The 27789-nt window shown below is 44.4% G+C and overlaps 1 protein-coding gene across 1 annotated transcript in view; it reads left to right on the top strand.

The window, feature by feature from the left end:
- The window catches only part of LOC138674562 (uncharacterized), an 87904-nt gene extending 65570 nt beyond the window's left edge, over positions 1 to 22334 (top strand). The window contains exons 7-8 of the mRNA XM_069762384.1: positions 4079 to 4110; positions 20274 to 22334. The gene's annotated coding sequence lies outside the window, so the exon portion shown is untranslated. The remainder of the gene's footprint in view (positions 1 to 4078; positions 4111 to 20273) is intronic.
- The last annotated feature ends 5455 nt before the right edge of the window (positions 22335 to 27789 follow it).

Raw genomic sequence — 27789 nt, 5'->3', positions numbered from 1 at the left:
GAATGCAAAAAAAAAAACACATACACACATATACAGAACATACAGACATACAACATACACCATGCGACATGCAACATGTGACATCATGCGACATGCAGCACGTGACATTTGACAACATGCGATGACATGCAGCATGTGACATGCAGCATGCGATGACATAATGCAACGACATGCGCCATGCGACAACATGCGCCATGCAACATGCAGCATGCGACATGCAGCATGTGATATGCAACATTCAACAACATGAGACAACATGCACCATGTGACAACATGCGACATGAGATGGCATGCGACATGCAGCATGCAACATGTGATGACATGCAGCATGTGACATGCGGCATGCAGCATGTGACATGCGGCATGCAGCATGTGACATGCGGCATGCAGCATGCGGCGACATGCAGCATGCAATGACATGCAGCATGCGGCAACATGCGACATGCGGCGCCATGCGCCGTGCGACAACATGCGACATGCAGCCTGCAGCATGCGACATGCAGCATGCGGCATGCAGCATGTGAATGCAACATGCGATGACATGCACCATGCGACAACATGCGACATGCAATGGCATGCGACATGCTGCATGCGACATGTGATGACATGCAGCATGTGACATGCGGCATGCAGCATGCGATGACATGCAGCATGTCTCCCTCCAAGGTTAGGAGCATCGGCAGCAGTATTTGATTAAATCGCTCACAGGCGCCATTTTCCTTTGGGTGATAGTATTGTTCAGGACCTATGAATCCCATTTCACTCATAGAGCTTTTCCATGACTTTCCTTTAAAGCATGGTTTTTGGTCATAGTGAATCATCCTCATGTATCTGAATGAAGTGACTACATATGACCCTAGCCACTGTCTCTGCAGTTTGGTCTCAGGTCTGTACGGCCACCACAAACTTTGAAAAGTGATCCATCATAGCTAGACAGTAGTGTAGCCCTCCTGCTTCAGGCCTGGCCAGTAGTTTGTCAATCATCAAGATCTCCAGGGGTGCAGTTGACCGAGCGACTTGAGTCGGCACCCTCTGCTCCGATGTCTTCGCCAGCTCGCAAGCTCTGCATTGCTGGCAGACTTCTCTGATGATCTGCTCCAGTTGAGGACAGTAAACAAATTGTTGAATCCATTTGTAAGTTTTCTCTTGACCAAAATGGGCAGTTTTCTCATGGCCCTCCTGAGCCACACTTTGAGCTAGGCTGCTAGTAATCACGACTTCACATTTCTTTGCTCTCTCTTACGGCAAATTCACTGTCCGGTACATTACACCATCTTTCCCACTAATGCAGAATCTTCCAGCCATCTGAGAATAATTTGCCAGAGTCATCACTGAAGGCCATTCCCCTTCTAGTAGCCAGCCCTTGACCATCTAGATTACAGGTTTGTCATCTTGGGTCTGTGCCCATTTGGCCGGTGTCCTGCTGAGCAACTCCATCTGGCCTGCTGTTACTTCATTAGTCTTGGCTACGGAGGCCACGGATTTCACTCAACCTAAGTCTGGTATCTTCTTTTCTTCTTCCACCTCTCTAGAAGAAACGGTAAGGGTGACTCCAGACAAAGCATCAGCATTAGCATTCTCTTTGCCAGAACAGTACTTGAAAGAGTAATTAGACCCATCTCTGTTCCGAGCTCTCCAGCTTCACACTTTTTCAGATGAGTCAATGAATTATTGTCAATCTGGACCAAAAACTGTAGTCCATTGAGGTATTCGGCAAACTTCTTGGTCATGGCCCACGATGAGCGCAAATAACTCCAGCTTAGAGGAACTATAGTTATCTGGGTTTTGTTCCGTGGTTTCTCAAAAACCGACTGCCATGTGCTATTACTTGTTCCTGGACCCCTTGCAGACTTATTGATTTTGACTGGACAACCCCATTAAGGTCACATATAAGCAGATATTATTACTTCCACATTGAGATAATCTATATTTATATTTTTTGTATTTATAATATACATTGGGTTGTCCCTATATCTTAATCACTTTATATAGCAGTTGCATTTACTCAAATGTGAGGAGTCAGGGAGAGGTGAAGTAATACATTTTTTATGAATGCATACAGAAGGACTCATTAGCATGTGCCCGGTGAATAATGCTCAGCGTTATCAAGCAAATTATAAATTTTAGGCTGTTTTGTCATAATAATTCTGTGAATATATTAAAAGTTGATCATCTCAGAGACCATCAGATTTCTCTTTTGAAATACCTCTGCACTTTGTTCCTAGTTATAAAAAAAAGGAAAAAACATTTTTTGCATCATTAAAAAGGAAAAACTGAGTCATGTACTCATGCAGTAACTTGAAAGAGTTTTACTGTCATGAGACATTGATGATCTATTCTTAGCCCTTTAGTGACCAGGACATTTTTTTTGTTTTGTTCTTTTGTTTTTTCCTAACATTCCTCCAAGAATTACGGTATATAATTTTCCTTTTTTGTTGACATAGCCGTATTACGACTTGTTTATTTGTGGGAGAAGCTGTAGTTATGAATGACACCATTCATGTTGCCATACAATGTAATGAAAAATTAGAAAAAACTCCAAGTAAATGAAATGGTAAAAAATACAATTTCAGAAATGTTTTTTTTTCGGTATAGTTTTCATGATGCTCGCTATACAACAAAAATTACTGTTAAACATGATTGACCAGGTAAGTGCAATTATGGTGATAGACTTTTGTTTCTATTTACTGTATTTTCCGGCGTATAAGACGACCGGGCGTATAAGACGACCCCAAACTTTTCCAGTTAAAATAGAAAATCTTCTCAAAAGACGGGGGTTGTCTTATACGCCGGGTGTCGTCTTATAGGGTGGGTGCGGAGCAATCTGCGGTCGAAGTATATAGTGGGGGGGAGTGGTCCCGATGACGAGGTGAGGGAGCGCCTCACCAGGAAGGTGTAAGTGAAGCAAACTGTCAGCGTCTGGGATGCCAGGGTTATGCAAAAAAGAGAGAGAGAGCGGTGCTGTGCCTAGAAAAACACTCCTCTTTCACTCATCTGGCTCGCCGTTGTATCCTATTATCTCCTTCTCTGCCTCTGCTTCACTTACACCTTCCCGGTGAGGTGCCCCCTCACCTCGTCATTGGGGTCGCTCCCCACATAATACCCGCACCTGCCCTATAAGACGACACCTGGCGTATAAGACATAGTAACATAGTAACATAGTAACATAGTTACTATGTTAAGACGATACCCGACTTTTGAGAAGATTTTCAAGGGTTTAAAAGTAGTCTTATACGCCAGAAAATACAGTAAGTTATGTAATTTTTAAAAATTTTGTAACAGATTTTTATTTTTGCTTTGTTTTAGCATTTTTTTAGACCTCTAACATCTTTATTTTTCTGTTGATGGGTCTGAATGAGAGCTTGTTTTTTGCAAGATCATTTTTATTGATACATATGTGGGGCTCATGCAACCTTTTTATGCAAGTGAAGTGGAAAACACCTGTAGTTCTGGTGTTTTTTTTTCCGGTGTTTACCATATATGTTACTTTACTTTGAACCTGTGGTCATTTAATTGTTTGTACAAAATACTGAGGTAATAAAGTCTTACAGTATGGCTTCATGGTAACCCATCAGTATCTATCAATCGAACTGTGGGGGTGCAGATGGGAGCTGGTGCACGCATGTACTGACAACTCCAACCGTGACTATTAGACACATGCATGTGTAATATAGCCAGCATCTACCACATATAGAAGAAGCTCTGCTCCTCAACCTCCTCCTTACTTATTGACCACTGCCCAGGACATTTATTCATGTCATAATGAAGGAAGTAGTTAAGATAGGTCATCAATATCAGATTAGGGGGTGTCTGACACCAGGTACCCCCACCGATCAGGTGGCGGCCAGATGTAAACACATTGAACAGAGCTGCGATGCGCAGCTTCATTCATCATTAAGCTGTTCTGTAGTACCTGGCAACAGCCACTACACATTGAATGGGGTGCGCAGAGCACTACACGAATATAAAAAGTTTATTTCTATAATTTCATGCACTGGTCAGGTTCATGTGAATGTTCATAAATCATAACTTATCTGGCATCATAAAGTCTAATATGTATTTTTCTTTTCTTTGCCAGTTCTTTTGTTGGCCCTTCAGATGAATATGAATGTAAGTAATTTTATTTTAGAATTTATAAATATGAAGAATAAATCAAAAAACAATTTAAAAAATTGTAGTAGGGCAATAATAAAGTCTATTGTTATGCTTAAAGGAGTTGTCGATAGAAAACAAATAAAATTAAGACATGAATGCGCTTAAAATAAAAAAGCAGTCGTATGATCACCTTCTAGCACCTCAACCGAGGAAGCACAGGCTGATGACCTGCTCTTTTAGTCACTTGATCTCTGCAGCCAAGAACAGACTGCAGTTGTGCTCTGATTTCTGAATGGAGCAGGCATTACTGCCGGAGCCACTGTAGACCTCCAGGGTGGCCCATGTTGGATTTATTGGAGCTCTATCCATCGGAGGTGTATCCATAACCTATTTTTTTTTGAACATCGGAAAATCCCTTTAATCCAGTATTGGCTAGGCAAAATGTTTGATGTTGTAAGCGGGTGACAAAACTTGCAAGAGACAGCTGAGAGGAGCTGCCAGGAATGAAGAGGTAAGCAGGGGCTTGTTGCTAATAGTATGAGTTAGGCCATGTTCACATCCAGAGTTGCCTGAACTCGCTGTCATCAATTTAATACAACTCTCAACATTCTCCCTTGCTAGAGCTGATCGCAGCTTAAGCAGGGGAGAATGACGAGAGCTGTATCGCTGACTCCCAGGTGCTAATGAGTCGCCCCGCGAGCTAGGGGTACTCGTTACCGGGTCCTGCGGTTCACAGGGGATGTCACGGTGGCTGCGACCCTGTCTGTGACCCAGGGAGCCCATGTAAAAGGGAAAGGTCTTTAAAAGGATATAGTTTATGTTCTGTGGTATTCTGTCAGGGTGACCGACGCTGCTTTAAGGGGTCCACTGGGGTGATATTATGGCAGCTAGATGGTATACCTTCCCACAGGTGAAGTGTGTCCCCAGGGCTTCCCGGTGTATAGATGGTGAATGGTAAATGGCGCAGTGAAGAACGAGGACACAAGGTTGCAGTCTCTTTACCTTTACTAAAGACTTCAGCATCCACAGTCCAGAGCACCAGATCACAGGGCAGTGCAGAGTTCGGCTGGTTTGGAGGCAAGTCCTTAGTTCCCTTTGTCCAGGTGGAAATCAGTAGCCTTCCCTTACGATGCTTTGGTGTACTCCCTTACTACCTATGGGTTCACATAAGGGCCTCACACATGTGGTGTTTCGCTCTCTTTGTCCCCCGTATAGGATAGGACAAAACCCGTATGACTGGTGACTTGAGCCAGTTTATAGGGTCTCTTAGATAACCCGGCTCTGCGTGGTGTCACTGTGCCTCCTGCGTGTAGGTGCGGACAGGTAACCTGCAATTAGCGGTCCTGCCAGTCTCTGAAATAAGGCGTAGAGTTCTTTACTCCCTCGATGTTCTGGCTACCAGGATTCTGCGCCTCAGAAGGAGATAGCCTGTTCGGGGCTGGTCCCCTTCTGGTATCCTCTCCTTTGCTTTGACTTTCTTCACGCTCACTGCAATACAATTCTGCCTTTCAATGTCTCTCTCTGAGAGCTGCAGCTCTGAGGGCATGCACAGCTTCGTTGACCCTCTTGTCCTCCACAGACTACTGTCTGGAACTTTCTTCTAATGGAACTCCTGTCAGGAGCTCTGTCAGGAACTGAACTAACTTTGCCTACAGACTACCAGCTATATTTATATATGGGGAGTGACCAAATAAATAGGAGCAAAAACTCCCCCTGGTGGTCTGGAGTGTGAAATGTGTTGCTTGTTTGTGATACCTGGATGCAGTTATCCTTCTTTGCCTCCAAACATAGCATCACTCTCCCCGAGAGGAAAGCAATACCACTGTGACGACCAGGACCCTGGGGCGCCGCGCTAATACATGTCAAACTGATGACACACAGATGCTATCGATGTGCTTGTGTGCGTTTCGCTTAATCTCTACAAAACATTCATCCTCTCGGAATTAAAAACAGTTTCTCTATACAGGCAGATCACTGCACAACTTGAATAAGCTGATTCTGACCGCGTCCGGCCAAAACACATATAGCAACCTATGCAATATCAAGCCATATATAAAACAGATTTCACTGAATCTCAGATGTAAATTAAATGTACATTAAAAATATCCACAACTTATTCATCCTGGACAATCAACAACAGTAAGATAAGTAATGATACTTATGTGATCATTCATTCATACATGCTCATTCAGGGATTGTTTTTTCTTTCTCCTTTCACTTTTCAGTTGATTTTTACAAGAAGAAAATCCCGTATCTCAATCACTCCACCTAATTTAGCTCAAATTGAGTTAAATAATGTCTTCTGTCACATACAGAGGACCACACCTAATGGAACCCCTCATCAATCAGGCATTTATCTATTTATCCTTATACTCATTTATTCACCTCTCATCTCATTCAGAGGTTCTCATAGACATACATACAAGGTTCACACAGCCTGCCTATTTTGCACTTTGGAATTAACACAACTCTATATAAAAAAACTGCAGCAGTGTCTACTGACAATCTGAAAGCACTTTAAGGCCAAACAACAAAAAACACGGCCCTATACAATATACAGCTTCATATAATGTACTGCCAATCCAAAATGACCAAAGCAACAACACTGCACAGAGTCTTTCCCAGGTCTGTACTACACACTACACAAATACACAACCAATTAGGATATTGACAAATAATACAGATAACAATTATCACAATTATCATCTTATTACTCTATTATTCAACTCACATACGGACATAAACAGACAAAACACAAAACTCACTGGTGATGTGGATTCTTTGAACCGTGTTCGCAGCCTTTTACCCAGAGTTATGGAGAGATCCAGAAGAGAGATTGCAAGTGCAAAACAGATTGTAAGAATAAAATTTCTCACATTGCTGCAGCTGGTGTTTTGCATGTCCAATCTCCCAGGAAGCTCCCACATACGGATTCCGAATAGGCTGGTTACCACGGCCCCACGTTGGGCGCCAAAACTGTCGTAGCTGTTTGCGTTCTGACCCAATGTCAGACATGACAGATCACAAGTGAGGACAAATCAGGAGGTTACGCCCGTCATTTTACAAGCACGCTTGGAGACAAAGGACACCTCACACATATTCTGTGAGCAAGTCACTTTTATCTGATATATCAAGAAACAAGGCAAAGTTTTATACCATTTGCAACAAATGCATTTCAATGTAAGTCATGTAGCCCCCACCATCACCCTGGGTCATACTTTATTTACCATGCACCCAGAACATGTTGTGGCTAACTATTGAGAACATACATGATAAGAAGTGTAGTCTCCTTGAAGAGGAGACCATCAGACTAATGCATCAACAGAGTCTAGTAATTCTAGCAATTAAAGGCAAAAGGCACTTAAAGCCAAACTTTTAACCCTTCTATATCACCTGCTGCTGTTAACAAATACACTGTAAACACACTGATATGTGCACAGACCTATTCACTTGCATGGGTCTACTGTATGTGTGTAAGTGTCTCTGGTACATGTGAAAACTGTCACCACACTTACCAGACACACTGATGTGTGAAAAAGTCCTAAAGCTGTGTATATGTGTTTGTTGTGTAGTATCAGTGTGATAAAGGGAACCTGTCATGTTTAATAATGCTATCAGCCTGCAGATATAGGGTTAATCTGCAGGTTAATAGAGTTTCCATGCGTCTCCGGCACTGAGAGATTTTGGTGCACCAGCATTATTTATTTATTTATTTATTTATTTATTTTTTAGTGTAAAAACAAAGTTACCTTAAAGCCTGAAACAAAATATACAGTCTACAGGTGCAGGATTTTTGTTTGGGTTTTTTGTGGTTTACATTTAATAGATATGCAGTATGTTCTAGTATGTTATTATTATTATTTATTTATATAGCAACATTAATTCCATGGTGCTGTACATGAGAAGGGGTTACATCAAAATTCAAATATCACTTACAGCAAACTAAACTAACAATAACAGACTGATACAGAGGGAAGAGGACTCTGCCCTTGCGGGCTTACATTCCACAGGATTATAGGGAAAGAGACAGTAGGTTGAGGGTTGCAGTAGCTCTGATGGTGTTGTGGTGGCCGTGTGGTCATTACAGGTTGTAAGCTTCTTTGAAGAGGTGAGTTTTCAGGTTTCTGCCGAAGGATCCAAATGTGGTGGATAACCAGACATGTTGGGGGACAGAATTCCAGAGGATGGGGAATATTCGGGAGAAGTCTTGGAGGCGATTGGATGAGGAGCGAATAAGCGTGGAGGAGAGAAAGAGGTCTTGGGAGGACCGGAGATTACGTGAGGGAAGATATTGAGAGATTAGTTTGGAAATATATGGAGGAGAAAGGTTATGGATGGCTTTGGAGGTCAGTGTTAGTAGTTTAAACTGTATACGCTGGGAAATTGGGAGCCAGTGAAGGGATTTGCAAAGAGGGGTAGCAGGAGTGTAGCGAGGAGAGAGATTAATTAGTTGGAACGCAGAGTTAAGGATGGACTGGAGGGGTGCGAGAGTGTTAGAAGGTAGGCCACAGAGGAGGATGTTGCAGTAGTCGAGGCGGGAGATGATGAGGGCATGCACAAGCATTTTGGTAGAGTGAGGGTTGAGGAAAGGATGGATTCTGGAAATATTTTTCAGCTGGAGGCGACAGGAGGTGGCGAGAGCTTGGATGTGCGGTTTGAAGGACAGGGAAGAATCCAGGGTTACTCCAAGGCATTGGATTTTGGGGACGGGGAAAGTGTGATTTCATTTATTTTGATAGATATATCAGGTAGGGAAGATATGCGAGATGGAAGAAAGATAATTAGTTCAGATTTGTCCACATTGAGTTTGAGGAAGCGAGAGGAGAAGAAGGAGGATATGGCTGATAGACACTCTGGGATTCTGGAGAGCAGAGAGGTGACATATGGGCCAGAGAGGTAGATTTGAGTGTCATCAGCATATAGATGGTACTGGATGCCATAGGACCTTATGAGTTGTCCCAGGCTGAGTGTATAGATTGAGAATAGTAAGGGCCCAAGAACAGAGCCTTGAGGGACACCAATAGAGAGGGGGTGAGATGAAGAGTTAGTATGAGAGTAGGAAACGCTAAATGTGCGGTTATTAAGGTATGAGGAGACCCAAGATAGGGCGAGGTCTTTGACCCCAAAGGAAGAGAGGATCTGTAGTAGGAGGCAGTGGTCAACTGTGTCAATGGCAGAAGACAGGTCTAGAAGGAGGAGAATAGAGAATTGTCTATTAGCTTTGGCTGTAAGTAAGTCGGTAGTAATTTTGGTCAGGGCAGTCTCAGTGGAATGGTGGGGACAGAAGCCAGATTGTAGGTTGTTGAAGAGAGAGTTATATGCAAAGTGAGAGGAAAGTTCAGCATGGACATGCTGCTCAAGGAGTTTGGATGCAAATGGGAGCAAAGATATGGGGCAATAGCTGGACATAGCGCTTGGGTCAAGTGATGGCTTTTTGAGGATAGGTGTGATTGTGGCATGTTTGAAAGCAGTGGGGAAGGTACCAGAAGTTAGTGATAGGTTGAAGAGATGGGTTAGGGATAGCATTAGTGTGGTGATGAGGTTATGGAGGAGGTGGGATGGGATGGGGTCAAGTGCACAAGTGGTGAGGTGTGATTTGGAGAGAAGATGAGCAAGCTCCCCTTCAGTGATTTTGGAGAGTGAAGTTATAGGGTTTGGGCATTGGTCTGGTATACAAAGGGGTTGTGGTGGTTTGTCGACAAAGATTTGCCTTGTTTGCTCGATCTTATTTTTGAAGTGCGTGGCAAAGTCCTCGGCAATGATTAGGGAACTCGGAGGGGGCAGTGGAGGGTGGAGGAGGGTGTTAAAAGTGTTGAACAACTGTTTGTGGTTGTGGGATAAGGAAGATTCGAGGGTTGTGAAGTAGACCTGTTTAGCAGAGGTGAGAGCTGATTTGAATGCGAGTGTTGCTTGTTTGAGTGCAGTGAAATCATCTTGCGAATGTGTTTTCTTCCAATGCCGTTCTGCAATTCTGGATACTTGCCGAAGCTTTTTAGTGATGTTATTGTGCCAGGGTTGTCTATTGGTTCATCGCACTCTGCTATGCATGACAGGGGCGACCATGTCAATAGCTGATGCAAGAGTGGCATTATAGAAAGCAGTGGCAGTGTCTGTGTCGTGGAGTGAGGATATGGATGCTAGTGGTAGGATAGAGTCAGAGAGTGTGTGGGTGTCTAGGTGTGCGAGGTTCTTGCGTGGGTGCGCATGTTGCTGGACATGGGTGACAGGTGAGGAGGACAGGGATGAGAAAGTGAGTAGATGGTGGTCAGATAGAGGGAGAGGGGAGGTTCTGAAGTTAGATAGGGAGCAGAAGCGGGTGAAGACAAGGTCTAATGTGTGTCCGTCTGTGCGGGTGGCTGAGGAGGACCACTGAGTAAGTCCAAAGGATGACGGAAGGGACAGGAGTTTGGAGGCTGCAGACTGGTGGGTGTCAATGAGGATGTTGAAATCACCCATGATGATGGTAGGAATGTCAGCAGAGAGAAAGTGAAGGAGCCAGGTGGAGAATTGGTCAATGAAGGCAGTGGTCGGGCCCGGAGGTTGGTATATGACGGCCATTTGGAGGTTGTAGGGGGAGTAGATGCGAACAGTGTGGAATTCAAAAGGAGGGAGGATAAGGGAGGGTAGAGGTGGGATTGGGTTAAAGGTACAGTTGGAAGAAAGGAGAAGGCCCACTCCTCCACCATGTTTATTGCCAAGGCGAGGAGTGTGGGTGAAGTGGAGGCCATCGTAACATAGTGCAGCGGGGGAGGCTATGTCAGAGGATGTCAGTCATGTTTCGGTGATGCCCAGAAAGAAAAGATTATGAGAGGTAAAGAGGTCGTGAATCACATGAAGTTTATTTCAGATGAAGCATGCATTCCATAGTGATCCAGAGAGAGGGTGCAGGGGGGTGGGCATCATGGGCACGGATTTGAGGTGGGCAAGATTTGGGGTGTTTATATTGGGTTGGGAGTTGTAGGAAGGGGTAGTAGTGGGTGGCATGAGCTGTGGGGGTCCAGGATTGGGAGATATGTCTCCAGCAGTGAGGAGAAGCAAAGAGAGACAGAGCAGGCAGGTGGGAGAAGGAGAGTGGGTGGCTTGTTTTGTGTATTAACAGGAGAGATCTGAGGTTGAGGAGCAGGTCAGCAGAGGAGGTGAGGTGGGGAGGCAGGTGGGAAGGAGAGCTTATTACTTGATTAGAGGGTGCTGGGGTTTGGGGATAGCGAAGGAGGCTGAGGAGTAATGGAGCCAATACTGTTAGAGCGTATGTCAGCATGATGAGCAAGTGTGGAGGAAAGGGAAAAAAATCTAGTACATTTATTAATAGTGGTTAGTCTTACCTTCTGTTCACTTCTGGCTCATTTCTGGCATATTTCTGCTGTCATATTTTCTGTTATCCTTTTAGAGACAGACCACGGTCCAGACAGACCTGTGTCTCTGAATTTATAACAAGCTAAGTAGTGCACATGAAATAGGCCAGGTGTGATCAGGAGGGAGGAGCAGCAGGGAGACTGGTCACAGACACAGGTGGGGATTAATTAGAAGTTAGAAGGGAAAATGCAAGGGGAAATAGATCCAAATGGAAAGATAAAGCCAACTGTGTATTGGCATCAAGGAATTAAAATGAGAAAACATGCAGAGGAAAAAAAAAACAGTACAGTAGTAGCAGCCAGCAGACCTACCAGGAATAGTGGGGTGAGGAAGATCAGGAAAGTTGGGTGATGGTGATGGGATTGGGGGTGCAGCCAGTGGACATACCAGGAATAGCAGGGTGAGGAAGATCAGGAAAGTTGGGTGACGGTGATGGGATTGGGGGTGCAGCCAGTGGACATACCAGGAATAGCAGGGTGAGGAAGATCAGGAAAGTTGGGTGATGGTGATGGGATTGGGAGTGCAGCCAGCGGACATACCAGGAATAGCAGGGTGAGGAAGATCAGGAAAGTTGGGTGATGGGGATGGGATTCGGGGTGCAGCCAGCAGACATACCTGAGGATGAAGCAGATCGATTGTCAGATTGATAGCAATAACGAAGTATAGTAATAATAATAATAATAATAATAATGAAGCATCTATAGCAGGGGATTATTTTTCTGGCATATTTCTGCTGTCATATTTGCTGTTATCCTTTTAGAGACATCCTTCTAAAGACAGACCACGGTATGTTCTAGTTATCGTTCTTTTCTCTATCGATTTCCCTATGTGACTTCAAAACAGACAGGGAAAGGTTCTTTATAAAATTCAACAAAATTAAAAATGGTGCATAAAAACTACCAAATAAAATCAAATAAACACAAATTGGCCCTGATTCATCATTGCCATTGCACCTGCTTTTTATCTAGTTTTGTGTGTTTTGTGCCTTTTTTGTTTGAACCAAATTCATTATTCTATTTGTGCCTTTTTTAGGGTATGTGCACACGTTGCGGATTCTCTGCAGATCCGCAGCGTTTTTTGCAGTGGAGAAACGCTGCAGATCCGCAATTGATTTACAGTACAACAGGGGTGTCAAACTGCATTCCTCGAGGGCTGCAAACAGGTCATGTTTTCAGGATTTCCTTGCATTGCACAGGTGATAATTTAATCACCTGCAGAGAATGATTCCAGCACCTTGTGCAATGCTAAGGAAATCTTGAAAACACGCATGGTTTGAGGCCCTCGAGGAATGCAGTTTGACACCCCTGCAGTACAATGTAAATCAATGAGAAAAAAAAAATGCTGTGCACACTTTGCGGAAAATCCGCTGCGGAAACGCTGCCGTTTAATAGAAGTAGCATGTCACTTCTTTTTTGTGAATCTGCAGCGTTTTTGTACCCATTGCATTATAGAAAACAACAGGGGTAAAAAACGCAGCAAAACCGCAAGAAAAATGCAGCAAAAACGCTCAAAAAACGCTGTGGAACCGCACAAAAAACGCGACAAATCCGCAGGTGCGTTTTCTGCCAGAAGAGGCAGAATCTGCACCAGAAATTCCTAAAGGTACCGTCACACTAGACGATATCGCTAGCGATCCGTGACGTTGCAGCGTCCTGGCTAGCGATATCGTCCAGTGTGACACGCAGCAGCGATCAGGCCCCTGCTGTGATGTCGCTGGTCGGGGAAGAAAGGCCAGAACCTTATTTCGTCGCTGGCTCTCCCACTGACATCGCTGAATCGGCGTGTGTGACACCGAATCAGCGATGTCTTCGCTGGTAACCAGGGTAAACATCGGGTTACTAAGCGCAGGGCTGCGCTTAGTAACCCGATGTTTACCCTGGTTACCATCGTTAAAGTAAAAAAAACAACCACTACATACTTACCTACCGCTGTCTGTCCTTGGCGCTGTGCTTCTCTGCTCTGGCTGTGAGCGCCGGGCAGCCGGAAAGCACAGCGGTGACATCACCGCTCTGCTTTCCGGCCGCTGTGCTCACAGCCAGAGCAGAGAAGCACAGCGCCGGGGACAGACAGCGGTAGGTAAGTATGTAGTGGTTGTTTTTTTTACTTTAACGATGGTAACCAGGGTAAACATCGGGTTACTAAGCACGGCCCTGCGCTTAGTAACCCGATGTTTACCCTGGTTACCGGCATCGTTGGTCGCTGGAGAGCCGTCTGTGTGACAGCTCTCCAGCGACCAAACAGCGACGCTGCAGCGATCCGGATCGTTGTCGGTATCGCTGCAGCGTCGCTTAGTGTGACGGTACCTTAAGCCTAATCCGTAATGTGTGCGCATAGGCTTAAAGTCTGTCTTATGTTTTATTTTTGTTTTTTCCTTTGCGGGTGGAGTGTAGCAATTCCAGATGTTTTTCTCTGATTCATCAATTTTTCAAAATTGCAATTCAGCACTTTTTTGTCGTAAAAAGTTGCAAAAGTGGTTCAAGAAAAAGGCAGATTTTTTTACTTAGCACCAAATCCATGAATTGCGTGCATCATTTTGATGAATTTGGCTTTAAAACCGGAAACTAATACCACAAGACAAATAAGGAAAGTGACTTAAACCCCCCCACAGATGATGAATTGGGGCTACCGTATATACTAGTGTATAAGCCGATTTTTTCAACACATGTTTTTGTGCTGAAAACGCTCCCCTCGGCTTAGATACGAGTCATTGTTCCAGTAAGACGGTGGAGGGGGAAGCGGCAGAGCAGCGGGTCACAGAGGCTGTGGCTGTAACTATGCCCGCTGCTAAAGAGAAATGAATATTCACTGCGCTGACAGTGAATATTCATTTCTCTTACAGCGCATACAGTAGTTACATCCACAGCTGCTGGATTTCAGCACACATCCTACTTACCTTCCTTGCGTGCATCTCCTTCGGGTGCCAGTTTTCTGGCCAAGCGATCACGTGTCCCCCTTTCATTAAGGTAATGAATATTCACCCCTCTCCACTATTCATTACTTTAATGAGTGAGGACACGTGATCGCTCGGCCAGAAGACCTGCTGGCGCCGGAACAAGATGCAGCGAGGGCACGCAGGGAAGATAAGTAGGATGTGTTTTGTTTTTTAGGAACCATGGCTGAGAGTGGCAGTACACCCTGGCCCTCCATCACATAAAGACATTGTCCCTTCTGTAGTGCCTTTGGTAATTCACTTACTCACACATCAGAGTCCATTCCGGTCTGCTGGGGTCTTCTTCCTTTAAATACCTCGCAATGACAGTCAGAGTCCATATCCAGTTCCAACGAAAAAACTTTACTTGGTTCTTTACACAGCATGACCAGTTTAATCACAAACACAGCACAAGATTCTCCACAACAGAACAGAGTATAACTTTTCCTTTCCCTGTGCTGTCCCTCACTCCTCCAGTAATATCGCAGCACACAGCATTGTGACTGGCCAGACCAACCAGCTTCAGGAATCCCCTGTCCATTTTGCCCCAGACATTTGGGATTGTTCCCCCGAAGTTAGCTGCTACCATCTTGATGTGGCCCTGCATTTCGCCACTACAATGAGACCATCAGCCCATAGGCTCTGGACGGCTGGGCTCCTCGCTTAAATGTTACGGGACTCGACTGACTTGTCCAGGCACCCAGCCTCAACTAACTCAGGAAGCTCTCTCACTTACACTCAGTTGGCCCCTCCTAATAAGCTAAATCCTAATGGTCTATCCAATTCCTAACTTACTCTTTTCTATTGTGCCCTTTCGGGTGGGCTAATCCAAATCCTACACTCTCCCTACATTTATACAATACAAGCAATATATGTACAGTTATATGAAAAAGTTTGGGCACCCCTATTAATCTTAAGCTTAATGTTTTATAAAAAAAATTTTTTTGCAACAGCTATTTCATTTTCATATATCTAATAACTGTTGGACACAGTAATGTTTCTGCCTTGAAATGAGGTTTATTGTACTAACAGAAAATGTGCAATCTGCATTCAAACAAAATTTGACAGGTGCATAAGTATGGGCACCCTTATCATTTTCTTGTTTTAAATACTCCTACCTACTTTTTACTGACTTACTAAAGCACTTTTTTTGGTTTTCTAACCTCATTGAGCTTTGAACTTCATAGCCAGGTGCATGCAATCATGAGAAAAGCTACTTAAAGTGGTCACTTGCAAGTTGTTCTCCTGTTTGAATCTCCTCTGAAGAGTGGCATCATGGGCTCCTCAAAACAACTGTCTAATGATCTGAAAACAAAGATTATTCAACATAGTTGTTCAGGGGAAGGATACAAAAAGCTGTCTCAGAGATTTAACCTGTCAATTTCCACTGTGAGGAGCATAGTAAGGAAATGGAAGAACACAGGTACAGTTCTTGTTAAGGCCAGAAGTGGCAGGCCAAGAAAAACTTCAGAAAGGCAGAGAGGAAGAATGGTGAGATCAGTCAAGGACAATCCTCAGACCACCTCCAGAGAGCTGCAGCATCAACTTGCTGCAGATGGTGTCACTGTGCATCGGTCAACTATACAACGCACTTTGCACAAGGAGAAGCTGTATGGGAGAGAAATGCGAAAGAAGCCGTTTCTGCAAGCACGCCACAAACAGAGTCAGCTGAGGTATGCAAAAGCACATTTGGAGAAGCCAATTTCTTTTTGGAAAAAGGTCCTGTGGACTGATGAAACCAAGATTGAGTTGTTTGGTCATACAAAAAGGCGTTATGCCTGGCGGCCAAAATACACAGCAATCCCAGAAAAACACTTGCTACTCACAGTAAAATTTGGTGGAGGTTCCATCATGCTTTGGGGCTATGTGGCCAATGCCGGCACCGGAAATCTTGTTAAAGTTGAGGGACGCATGGATTCCTCTCAGTATCAGCAGGTTCTGGACAATAATGTTCATGAATCAGTGACAAAGTTGAAGTTACGCAGGGGATGGATCTTTCAGCAAGACAATGATCCAAAACACCGCTCCAAATCTACTCAGGCATTCATGCAGAGGAACAATTACACTCTTCTGGAATGGCCATCCCATCTGTGGGATCATTTGAAGAGGGCTGTCCATGCTCGGCGACCATCAAACTTAACTGAACTGGAATTGTTTTGTAAAGAGGAATGGTCAAAAATACCTTCATCCAGGATCCAGGAACTCATTAAAAGCTACAGGAAGCGACTAGAGGCTGTTATTTTTGCAAAAGGAGGATCTACTAAATATTAATGTCACTTTTCTGGTGGGGTGCCCATACTTATGCACCTGTCAAATTTTGTTTGAATGCAGATTGCACATTTTTTGTTAGTACAATAAACCTCATTTCAAGGCAGAAACATTACTGTGTCCAACAGTTATTAGATACCGTATATACTCGAGTATAAGCCGACCCGAGTATAAGCCGACCCTCCTAATTTTGCCACAAAAAACTGGGAAAACTTATTGACTCGAGTATAAGCCTAGGGTGGAAATGCAGCATTTACCGGTGAATTTCAAAAAATAAAAATAGATCATTCTTGCCCCATAGCTGTGCCATATAGTGCTCTGCATGTTCATTATTGCCCCATAGCTGTGCCCCACATAGTGCTCTGCACCATTCATGATTGTCCCTATAGCTGTGCCCCATACAGTGCTCTGCACCGTTCATTATTTCCCTATAGCTGTGCCCCATATAGTGCTCTGCACCTTTCATTGTTCCCTATAGCTGTGCCCCATATAGTGCTCTGCACCGTTCATTGTTCCCTATAGCTGTGCCCCATATACAGTGCCCTGCACCGTTCATTGTGCCCCATAGCTGTGCCTCATATACAGTGCTCTGCACCGTTCATTGTGCCCCATAGCTGTGCCCCATATACAGTGCTCTGCACCGTTCAGTGTGCCCCATAGCTGTGCCCCATATACAGTGCTCTGCACCGTTCATTGTGCCCCATAGCTGTGCCCCATATAGTGCTCTGCACCGTTCATTGTTCCCTATATAAAGCTGTGCCCCATATAGTGCTCTGCACCGTTCATAGTTCCCTATATAAAGCTGTGCCATTGCCGCTGCTGCTGCAGTAAAAAAAAAAAAAGCCATACTCACCTCCCTTGATTGCAGCTCCCGGCGTCTCATTCCGGCGCCTCCATCTTCCCGGCGTCTCTGCTCTGACTGATCAGGCAGAGGGCGCTGCGCACACTATATGCGTCATCGCGCCCTCTGACCTGAACAGTCAGAGCGCAGACGCCGGGAAGATGGAGGAGCCGGGAAGATGGAGCGGCGCCCGGCGGCTGAAACGCGGACAGGTGACTATTACATACTTACCTGGTCCCGGCGTCCTACTCCCCCTGCCTGTCACAGCTGTCTTCGGTGCCGCAGCTTCTTTCTCTATCAGCGGTCACCGGCAGCGCTGATTAGAGAAATTAATAGGCGGCTCCACCCCTATGGGAGGTGGAGCCGCCTATTCATTTCTGTAATGAGCGGTCCCACGTGACCGCTGAAGAGGGGAAGAAGCTGCAGCACAGAAGACCGTGGGACAGCAGGGACAGCGCGAGGATCGCTGGGACTAGGTAAGTATACCTCAGCGCCCGCTCCCCCTCACCCGCCGACCCTGCCACCCACCTTGACTCGAGTATAAGCCGAGAGGGGCACTTTCAGCCCAAAAATTTGGGCTGAAAATCTCGGCTTATACTCAAGTATATACGGTATATGAAACTGAAATAGCTGTTGCAAAAAAAACAACATTTTTTATAAAACATTAAGCTTAAGATTAATAGGGGTGCCCAAACTTTTTCATATAACTGTATATATTGGTAATACTTTACACAGAGTTATATTATAGTACACACAACAATACACAATTTAGCAGCATTATAGAAGATATCAACAATACCAGTTTCTCAGAGACGTAGAGACACAGGTATAGGGAAGTGGGGCGCAAACCAGTCCTTGTGCACTCCTTACACATGTGTGGCACCCCAGGAGTTCGGGTACCACAGTGGTGCTGCCTTCCTCTCGGGGAGGGTAATGCCATGCCTGGAGACAGAAGGGATCTCTTTGGCAGGTAATCTTACATTCAACACATTCTGACTTCAGGTCAAGGGGGAGCTCCAAACCTGATTTAAGGAGAGCTTCCCTGATATATGCATCCTGGTCTGGAGGAGGAGTTAGACAGTTGATAGCAGACAGTGAAGGAGCACAGAGGAACTTAGGAGCTAGAGGAGGGCTGCGACTGGGCCCCTCTAAGCAGAGCACAGAAACTGGGCACCGGGAGCCTGAGGTTGTGGGCAACTGCAAGTCCCACAGCAGAACCGGAGGGCAGGAAGCTAAAAGTGACTTGCCCACATTAAACCTGAGGTACAGCAGCATTCCAGCGCCCAGAGACATCGTGTAAAGAGGCCCCAGAGAAACCGCTCAAGTTGCCTAACGTACAGGTACTGTCCCAGGACCGGAGAACAAGAGAACCTTGTTAGGACACCACAGGCAGCAAAGGACTAGAAACCATCACATAGGGGAAGGCTCCCAAACTGACTTATCAAAGGGATTCCCACTTGTTTTTGGGCTGCCTGGACTCCATCTACACATGTCGCTGGTACCCTGGACTGTGGCCTGCTACTATCAGTAAACCAGGTAAAGACTGCATCCCTGTGTCCTCCATTTATTTGCCGGCATTCATCTCTGCCAAACACACCAGAAGCCCTGGGGACCCCGCTTCACCTGTGGGAAGCATCACCATCCTTGCTGCAGTAACATCTCCCCCAGAGGACCCCTTTAAGCAGCGTCAGTCCCCTCTGACAGAGAACCACAGGTGGTGTCACAAATACACACTTTATTAAACCCTTTAAAGACCTTTCCCTTTTACTTGAGTTCTCAGGGCCACGGACCGGGTTGCTGCCACCATGACCACCCCTTTAATTGCGACCAGACCCAATACCAAGTATCCCCACTGCCCTGGCAGGCGACTCACATGCATACAAGGAAAGGGTATAATGAGCCATGCATACAAGGGTGGGGATAAGGAGGTATTCATACAGGGACGGGGAGCCATGCATACAAGGACAGGGATGGGGAGCCATGCATATAATGATGGGGATGGGGAACCATGCATACGGGGACGGGGAGCCATGCATACAAGGACAGGGAGGGGAGCCATGCATACAATGATGGGGATGGGGAGCCATGCATACGGGGACGGGGAGCCATGCATATTAGGATGGGGATGGGGAGCCATGCATACAAGGACAGAGATGGGGAGCCATGCATACGGAACAGGAATGGGGAGCCATGCATACCGGGATAGGGATGAGGGGACAATACATAACCGGCTTATATTCGATTCAATAAGTTTCCCAGTTTTTCATGGCAAAATTAGGTGCTTCGGCTTATACTTGGGTAGTACAATGTGTTGAGAAACAGGTAGACCGCACCACCGCCTGTATGATATAGTGGAAACTGCTCACCTGCAGTGGAAGTCAGGTCTTTAGATCCCGGGTGCTGGGCCAGATTTATTGTAGACTTTTTCAATTGCGAAGAAGAAAGAGGCAGCACTCACCGATTGTCCGAGACAGGTAAATTTATTCACATGCGGTAAAAAATCTTCACGGCCGGGGGTGCTTTACAATGAGAGCGGCAAGCCTGACGACGGCCGTTTCGCGCCTAGTGGGCGCTTCTATGGTTATACTTGGGTAGACTTATACTCGAGTATATACGGTATGTTGTTTTTATTTTTTTGATCTTTAAAAGCAGAAAAAAAATGTAAGAAGCAAAATAAATTCAAATTCTCACCATTTTAGTGTTGATTTCCTTTACACAAATTTAATACAAAAAATTATATAATTTCCTTTACATGCTTGTGTTAAATTAAACTGCATTTTATTACAGGCACGCCATACGCAGTGAGTGAAAGAAAGGAAGATATGCTCACCAATATTTATTCACTGGCACAAGACCCAGGGACAACACAAGATTCTGAATATTCTCTAATTCAGCTCACAAATACGACTTCATCTGGGGATCATTGTTCTAAATCTGATGTAAAAGCAAATATTGCAGATGGAGAGTATGCTGAAGTCAAAAACGAAAAAAAGAAAAAGGATGAGGGAGATAATGCATGCACTGCCTACTCTGTCGTGTGCATAAATACTATTTAACTAGGACTACAAGTAACTTTCTGTTTTTTCTTCTAAAATGGAGAACTTTCACAATTAGATTAGATTCTGATAAAAAATATCATGTAACAATGTTGCAGCTATACCAAGACCACATATTACCACTATACATACATTTACACTGCTCAAAAAAATAAAGGGAACACTAAAATCCCACATGCTAGATATCACTGAATGAAATAGTTCAGTTGCAAATCTTTATTCATAACATAGTGGATTGTGTTGAGAACAATAAAACATAAAATGATCAATGTAAATCAAAATGAATATCCCATGGAGGTCTGGATTTGGAATGAAACTCAAAATCAAAGTGGAAAATCAAATTGCAGACTGATCCATCTTCAGTGGAAAAGCCCCAAGACAAGGAAATGATGTTCTGCTGTGTGTGTGTTGCCTCCACGAGCCTGTATGACCTCCCTACAACGCCTGGGCAAGCTCCTGATGAGGCGGCGGATGGTTTCCTGAGGGATCACCTCCCAGATCTGGACTAAAGAATCCCCCAACTCCTGGACAGTCTGTGGTGCAACGTGACGTTGGAGGATGGTGCGAGACATAATGTCCCAGATGTGTTCAATCGGATTCAGGTCTGGGTAATGGGCGGGACAGTCCATAGCTTCAATGCCTTCATCTTGCACGAACTGCTGACACACTCCAGCCACATGAGGTCTGGCATTGACTTGAATTAGGAGGAACCCAGTGCCAACCACACCAGCATATGGTCTCACAAGGGGTCTGAGGATCTCATCTCAATACCTAATGACATTCAGGCTATCTCTGGCGAGCACATGGAGGACTGTGCGGCCCTCCAAAGAAATACCACCCCACTCCATTATTGACCCACTGCCAAACCGGTCATGCTGAAGGATGTTGCGGGCAGCAGATCACTCTCCATGGCATCTCCAGACTCTGTCACGTCTGTCACATGTGCTCAGTGTGAACCTGCTGCTAGAATCTGTTTTGTTTTCTGACCATCCACCATCTTGTTGTGGTTTTCTGGCTGCTGGTCTTTTTCCTCTGGTGCTGGGTTGTCTTAGGTCAGATGATTGTATCACCCAGCACCTGCCTCCATTCCTTGCTGGACAACAGTGTTAATCCGCTTGAGTTCTGGCTAGGTGCTTTGATAGCTTTCTGTGTTTGATATTGTGCAGTTCTGGGATCTTTGGTTCTGCTATCTTTAGTTTCTGTTTTCAGTTGGTTTCTGCAGCCATCTCTGTGTTTCTATTAGGAGGTGACCTGTTTTTATACCCAGTATTTAGATCTTTCAGGGACCTCCTTCCCCTTATCTATAGGTCTTCGCCTAGATTAACCTAGGATCATCGGGGGGTCTATTCGCAAAGAATGGGTCGCCCACTCCATCGTAGGGTATCAGCCTAGTCTCAGTGCAGGGTCAGCTTTCCCCCTTCTATCCTTCCAGCCTCTGGACACTATGCTGACAGACACAGCAAACCTTCTTGCCACAGCTCGCATGCATGTGCCATCTTGGATGAGCTGCACTACCTGAGCCACTTGTGTGGGTTGTAGAGTCCGTCTCATGCTTCCACGAGTGTGAAAGCATAACCAAGATTCAAAAGTGACCAAAACATCAGTCAGAAAGCATTGGTACTGAGATGTAGTCTGTGGTCCCCACCTGCAGAACCACTCCTTTATTGAGTGTGTCTTGATATTTGCCAATAATTTCCATCTGTTGTCTATTCCATTTGCACAACAGCATGTGAAATTGATTGTCAAACAGTGTTGCTTCCTAAGTGGACAGTTTGATTTCACAGAAGTTTGATTTACTTGGAGTTATATTCTGTTGTTTAAAGGGAACCTGTCACCAGAATTTGGCGGGACTGGTTTTGGGTCATATGGGCGGAGTTTTCAGGTGTGTGATTCACCCTTTCCTTACCCGCTGGCTGCATGCTGGCTGCAATATTGGATTGAAGTTCATTCTCTGTCCTCTGTAGTACATGCCTGCACAAGGCAAGATTGCTTTGCGCAGGCGTGTACTATGGAGGACAGAGAATGAACTTCAATCCAATATTGCAGCCAGCATGCAGCCAGCGGGTAAGGAAAGGGTGAATCAAACACCCAAAAACTCCGCCCATATGACCCAAAACCAGTCCCGCCAAATTCAGGTGACAGAGTCCCTTTAAGTGTTCCCTTTATTTTTGTGAGCAGTGTATATTAACAATATTACCAACACAAGGCCCAAATAACACCACCACAGTTTGACCTCCACCGTTACCAGTACACAGTGAATTAATAATATTAACAAACTTTTGCTGAATTATACACACTATGCAAATACCATTTTTTTAATACCAATATACTATTTTACAGGCTGCCTGACTTCCTTATGCCACTAGTCCCATCAAGTCTTTGCATTTTTTACTACAAAACAGTCTTAAAGGGAACCTGTCACCCCCAAAATCGAGGGTGAGCTAAGCCCACCGGCATCAGGGGCTTATCTACAGCATTCTGTAATGCTGTAGATAAGCCACCGATGTATCCTAAAAGATGCGAAAAAGAGGTTAGATTATACTCATTTGGGCGGGCTGTCCGATCCGGTGGACTGTGGGCGCCGGGAAAGGTCAGAGAGGCCCGGCGCCTGCGCACTGCAGTACTTTGCTCTGCCCTCAACAAGGCAGACAAAGTACGCCTGCTCCGCAGGCGCAGCGTGAAAACCAGAAGAGGATGTCATCTGATGAAGATGGAAGGCGCCGGACCGGACCGCGACACCCATCGGACCGGACAGGGACATTCTCAACATGCTTGGTTGCCAGGGAATCCCCACATGTAATCAAGCTGTCTAGCAGCTGTAAATCATGCAGCTGCGGCAAAGGAAACTGAATCTCCGAGCACTAACAAATACTCGGAGACCACCCGAGCGTGCTCGGGAAAATTAAGAGTATACTCGCTCATCACTAGTTATTATTAGTTGTGTGGATACCTAATATGTATGGATTTTCATTTTGCAATGTTTATTCAATGATGACTTTTTTATATTTTTTATTATTGGGAAAGTGAACGTTTTGATTTTTTTATTGAAAAACATCTGTTAGGCATATTATATTCTTCCTTAAAGGGACGGTCCACTACTAGGACTTCTTGATCTAAATGCTTGGCCCTGATAAAATAAAAAAGCTTATCCTCACTTCCCTTGCCGGTGCCGTTCCTGAGGTGTCGGCACTTGCTCTCCCCAGGGTTCTCATGCGGTTGTTATGACATGTCAGCCTGGCACCCAATCAGCATGACGTCCCTGTCCTCGCCTGTGCACAGATTGAACATGAAGAGGAAATCAGAGATCAGCCAGTTGGATTGTCAGTAAAAAAAGGCTTTGTTTTAACAATTTGTCTGATTTCTTCATCATGGGGATAAAGGGGTTTGGTGCTGCGCAAAGCGTGGCAGAGCTGAACCTGAAGGTGTCCACAGCAACATAACCACGCACACACACCCAGGGACCATATTTTACTCTAGCGTGCCGGGATGTGCAAGACAAGTACCTTGCCCACGGCAACCGCCCAGTGGCACGTTAGACATTGCTGCAAACTCGGGATTCACACCGCCAGAAGACAGTGCATGGTCTTTAAGGGGTTCATTTTTTTCTCTCGTTCTGACTGCACTAAAAACTGCATTTAAACTTTGGTTGGATTCATACAGAAATTTTTGCAACTGTAAGTCACTTCCATGTATGCAGCAAGCACATGGATTTCTGAAAGTCCAATTCCGATAAATGGTGCAGTCACAGTTAATTTGCAAAAAAATGAATGCATGTGCTTACAACCCTCAGGGTACAGCCTGACAGTGTGGTGAAGGTGTAGTAACAGTGTGAGTGAAGCTTCACCCACCCACGTCAGGCTGTACCTTGAGAAGTAAAATCTCATGGCATGTTGTGGTTACGGTGTTATTTTTTTACATATTTTTTTTTTAAACCACATTCATTAAAAAATAAAACATAAACATTATTATTATTATCATTACAAATAAACACTGTGGTAAATTATTGCCTGTTCATAACAAAAGCCAGTGAGATAGGGAAGAGGAGGGGGATGTGGTTTACTTTTCTACTCTTCCTTTCTTCATTTCAGTCTTAAATGCATGTGCACTGAACTAATGTACATGCCTTCTAATAAATTTGATGCATCTTTGGCTGTCCGTGAGTCAGAAATGTAAACTACAAGTTGGAGCAATTGGTGGTTGAAAATCCCACTACCTAACCTCAGCTTTTCTTGACACTTTTGAAAGTGTGAAAGCAAAGTAACAGGTGGTAGATTTTAGTGCAAACATGTTATAAGCAAAAATGTGAGAATCCAGTGATTGACCGCAGTGGTCACATTCTGTTGTGGTGACACCATCACAGCGATGTGAAAAACTACCATGAGCAATATCAGGGAGGGAGCACAGGAGTGGCAGGATATAGCTAATGCTCATTTAATTATCTTTTTTTTAGAAGAGAAAGCCTATGGAATAAAATGAGAGTTGAAAACCCATTTAATAAAACCATCCTATTGTGTTTTTGAACTTACGCTGGAAGCAGGCCCAAAAGGCAAGGGAACCTGCTTCCAAATCTACAGCATGGACTGCAAAGGGCCCATATACTGTTCTTGCACAGGGGCCCTCTTCTGTCTGTGTGCACCCCTGCTATATTAGGTTTTATTTGCCTTTAATATTATTTGCATTAGTTTCAAATGTTACATAATAAATGATTTATGGTATTGTATATTGCAATAATGCATACAAATTATGCACAAGGCATGTCTATATACTGTAACTGTAGCAATCATAGACCTTTATTTTCTTACCACCTATTAAAGATGCAGCATTAAATTACATGCAAAATATAAGTATTGCTTTTACTTTCGGATTAATTTCTCATCCTTTTATACTATAAGTGAATGTGTATATAGCCATATGCAAAAAATGTTTCTTGCATACATTGTCATTTTTGGGTCAGAAAAAAAAGTTTAAGGTTATATGCAGTTTTGCAACCATTTATTGTTATTTCTGTAATGTATCTAAAATAAAAGATATTTTGCAAATAGAACATTTTTTATTATTAGCTCTGTGTAACTAAACTTTAAATGTTATTCTAAAGTTCCTTGGATGTACTGTAGTCATCTCAATGTCGGTTTTGTAATGCGGAACACATATAATACATAGAAGTTAAACCCCTATAGCCAAATACTCTGTCCTTCTATGAAGGAGAGAAGGGCACATATGACTTTTGAGCTTTTCGTCCCTTTAATTGGCCTACAGAGAAGCGACCTATCCACGTTACAGGACTGCACTGCCCATAGGGTGGGAGGGGGTTTATCTGAACAGGGACCTTATTTACACTGCATCTATGATAGGGCATTTATGGAAATTCATGAAACCATGAATTTATTTCTCCAGAATCAAAAATGGGATATGTGAAAACAACAATCTGTCATGTGCCATTGAATGCGATATTATTGAGGTATTCTCCAAACAGAAGCGACATGATACCACATGGAGGCACTAGGGAACGACACATTGGCCTTGACTCATCATTGTCTTTGCACTTGTTTTTGCCTAGTTTTTTGTATTTTGTGCCCAATTCATTATTCTATTTGTGCCATTTCTGAAATGCATTTTATGTGCTTGTCTTTTTTCTGATTTGTGGACAGAGTCTAACAATTCCATATGTTGTTACCTGATTCATCAAATGCGATTCTTTCAAAAAATTTAAAATTTGGTGCAATTTCATTCCAGTTTCCCCCTAGTTTATTTTTTAGTATGTGAAGATTTTGGCTCAATTTTTGTGACTATTGACACCAGCATGCATTTTTTGGTGCCAAACCTTTGAAAACCATTTCAAGACACAAAGAAATCCATTTTAATGAATTTGAAGTAAGGAAGGTGACTTTAAAAAAAAAATGGCATAGAATCTGCTTCTGTGAAGGTCTGTACTTGTTTCACCTTGTCTTTTGACACTGCTAGTTCTCACAGATATTGATTCATTCAGTGTACTTTGCTGTATACAAGATGGGCCATATATAAGGATACACCTAAATAAAATGGGAATGGTTGGTGATATCAACTTCCTGTTTGTGGCACATTAGTATATGGGAGGGGGAAAACTCCTCAAGATGGGTGGTGACCATGGCGGCCATTTTGAAGTCGGCCATTTTGGATCGAACTTTATTTTTTCCAATGGGAAGAGGGTCATGTGACACATCAAACTTTCACAAGAAAAACAATATTGTGCTTGGTTTTAACATAACTTTATTCTTTCATGAGTTATTTACAAGTTTATGACCACTTATAAAATGTGTTCAAAGTGCTGCCCATTGTGTTGGATTGTCAATGCAACCCTCTTCTCCCACTATTGACACACTGATAGCAACACCGCAGAAGAAATGCTAGTGTAACACCCCAGGTAACCGGTTGTTACAGTGGCATTGCTTTTCTCACGTGGAGAGTGATGTCATGCTTGGAAGCGAAGAAGGATCTCCTTTCACAGGTATTCAGCACATACAAGACCGTTCTGACTCCAGGCCAGAAGGGGGAGCTCTACACCCGACTTCAGGGGAACTGCTCTCTCTGGTCGAGAGGAGGAGTCATTTGCTAGGCAGTTGATGAGAGTTGACAGTTGGTGAGAGGAGAGTGAGGGGTGAGGAAGTAAAGCTGGGACCCGAGCAGACGAGTGATTCTGCAGCTCCTGGGAAGGAAAAAGAAAGCAGAGCAACTTGTAAAGAGACTGAAAGGAGGAAGGAGCAAAGGAGAGTGAAGAGCTGGAGAGAGAAGCTGCGAGAGAGCTTCCTCCACACTGAGCGCATATACCGTTAGCCAGAAGACCGAGGTTGTGGGGGTAACTTCATGCCCCACAACGGAGACCGGCGGACAGCTAGATTTCAATTTACCTGTCCACCATTAACACACAAGGACAAAGTAACAGATAGAGCCCAGGTCATAATAGAGATCCTGTAAAAAGGCTAGAGTTATGTGTCGTACGGGTTAGTGTTCTACTAACCTGGGGTACAGAGAGAACGTGAGGACCTTGTGTGAGGCCTAAGGCAGCAAGGGACTACAACAACACAGCGCTAGAAGGAAGGCTTCCAACCTCTCCTGGTTAGGGGGATTCCTGAGATGCTTCCAAGCCAGCCGGACCACCACCAGTACCTGTGATCTGGTACCCTTGACTGTGGCTGCCTGAATCATACAGTAAAGAGGTAAAGAGACTGCAACCCTGTGTTCTCCGTTTCTTACTAGACCACCTATAACCA

The sequence above is a fragment of the Ranitomeya imitator genome, chromosome 4 (genome assembly GCF_032444005.1).
Source record: "Ranitomeya imitator isolate aRanImi1 chromosome 4, aRanImi1.pri, whole genome shotgun sequence".
Classification (NCBI taxonomy): domain Eukaryota; kingdom Metazoa; phylum Chordata; class Amphibia; order Anura; family Dendrobatidae; genus Ranitomeya; species Ranitomeya imitator.
Note: the sequence above shows the minus strand (reverse complement) of the source record. Positions and strands in the feature narration are given on the sequence as shown.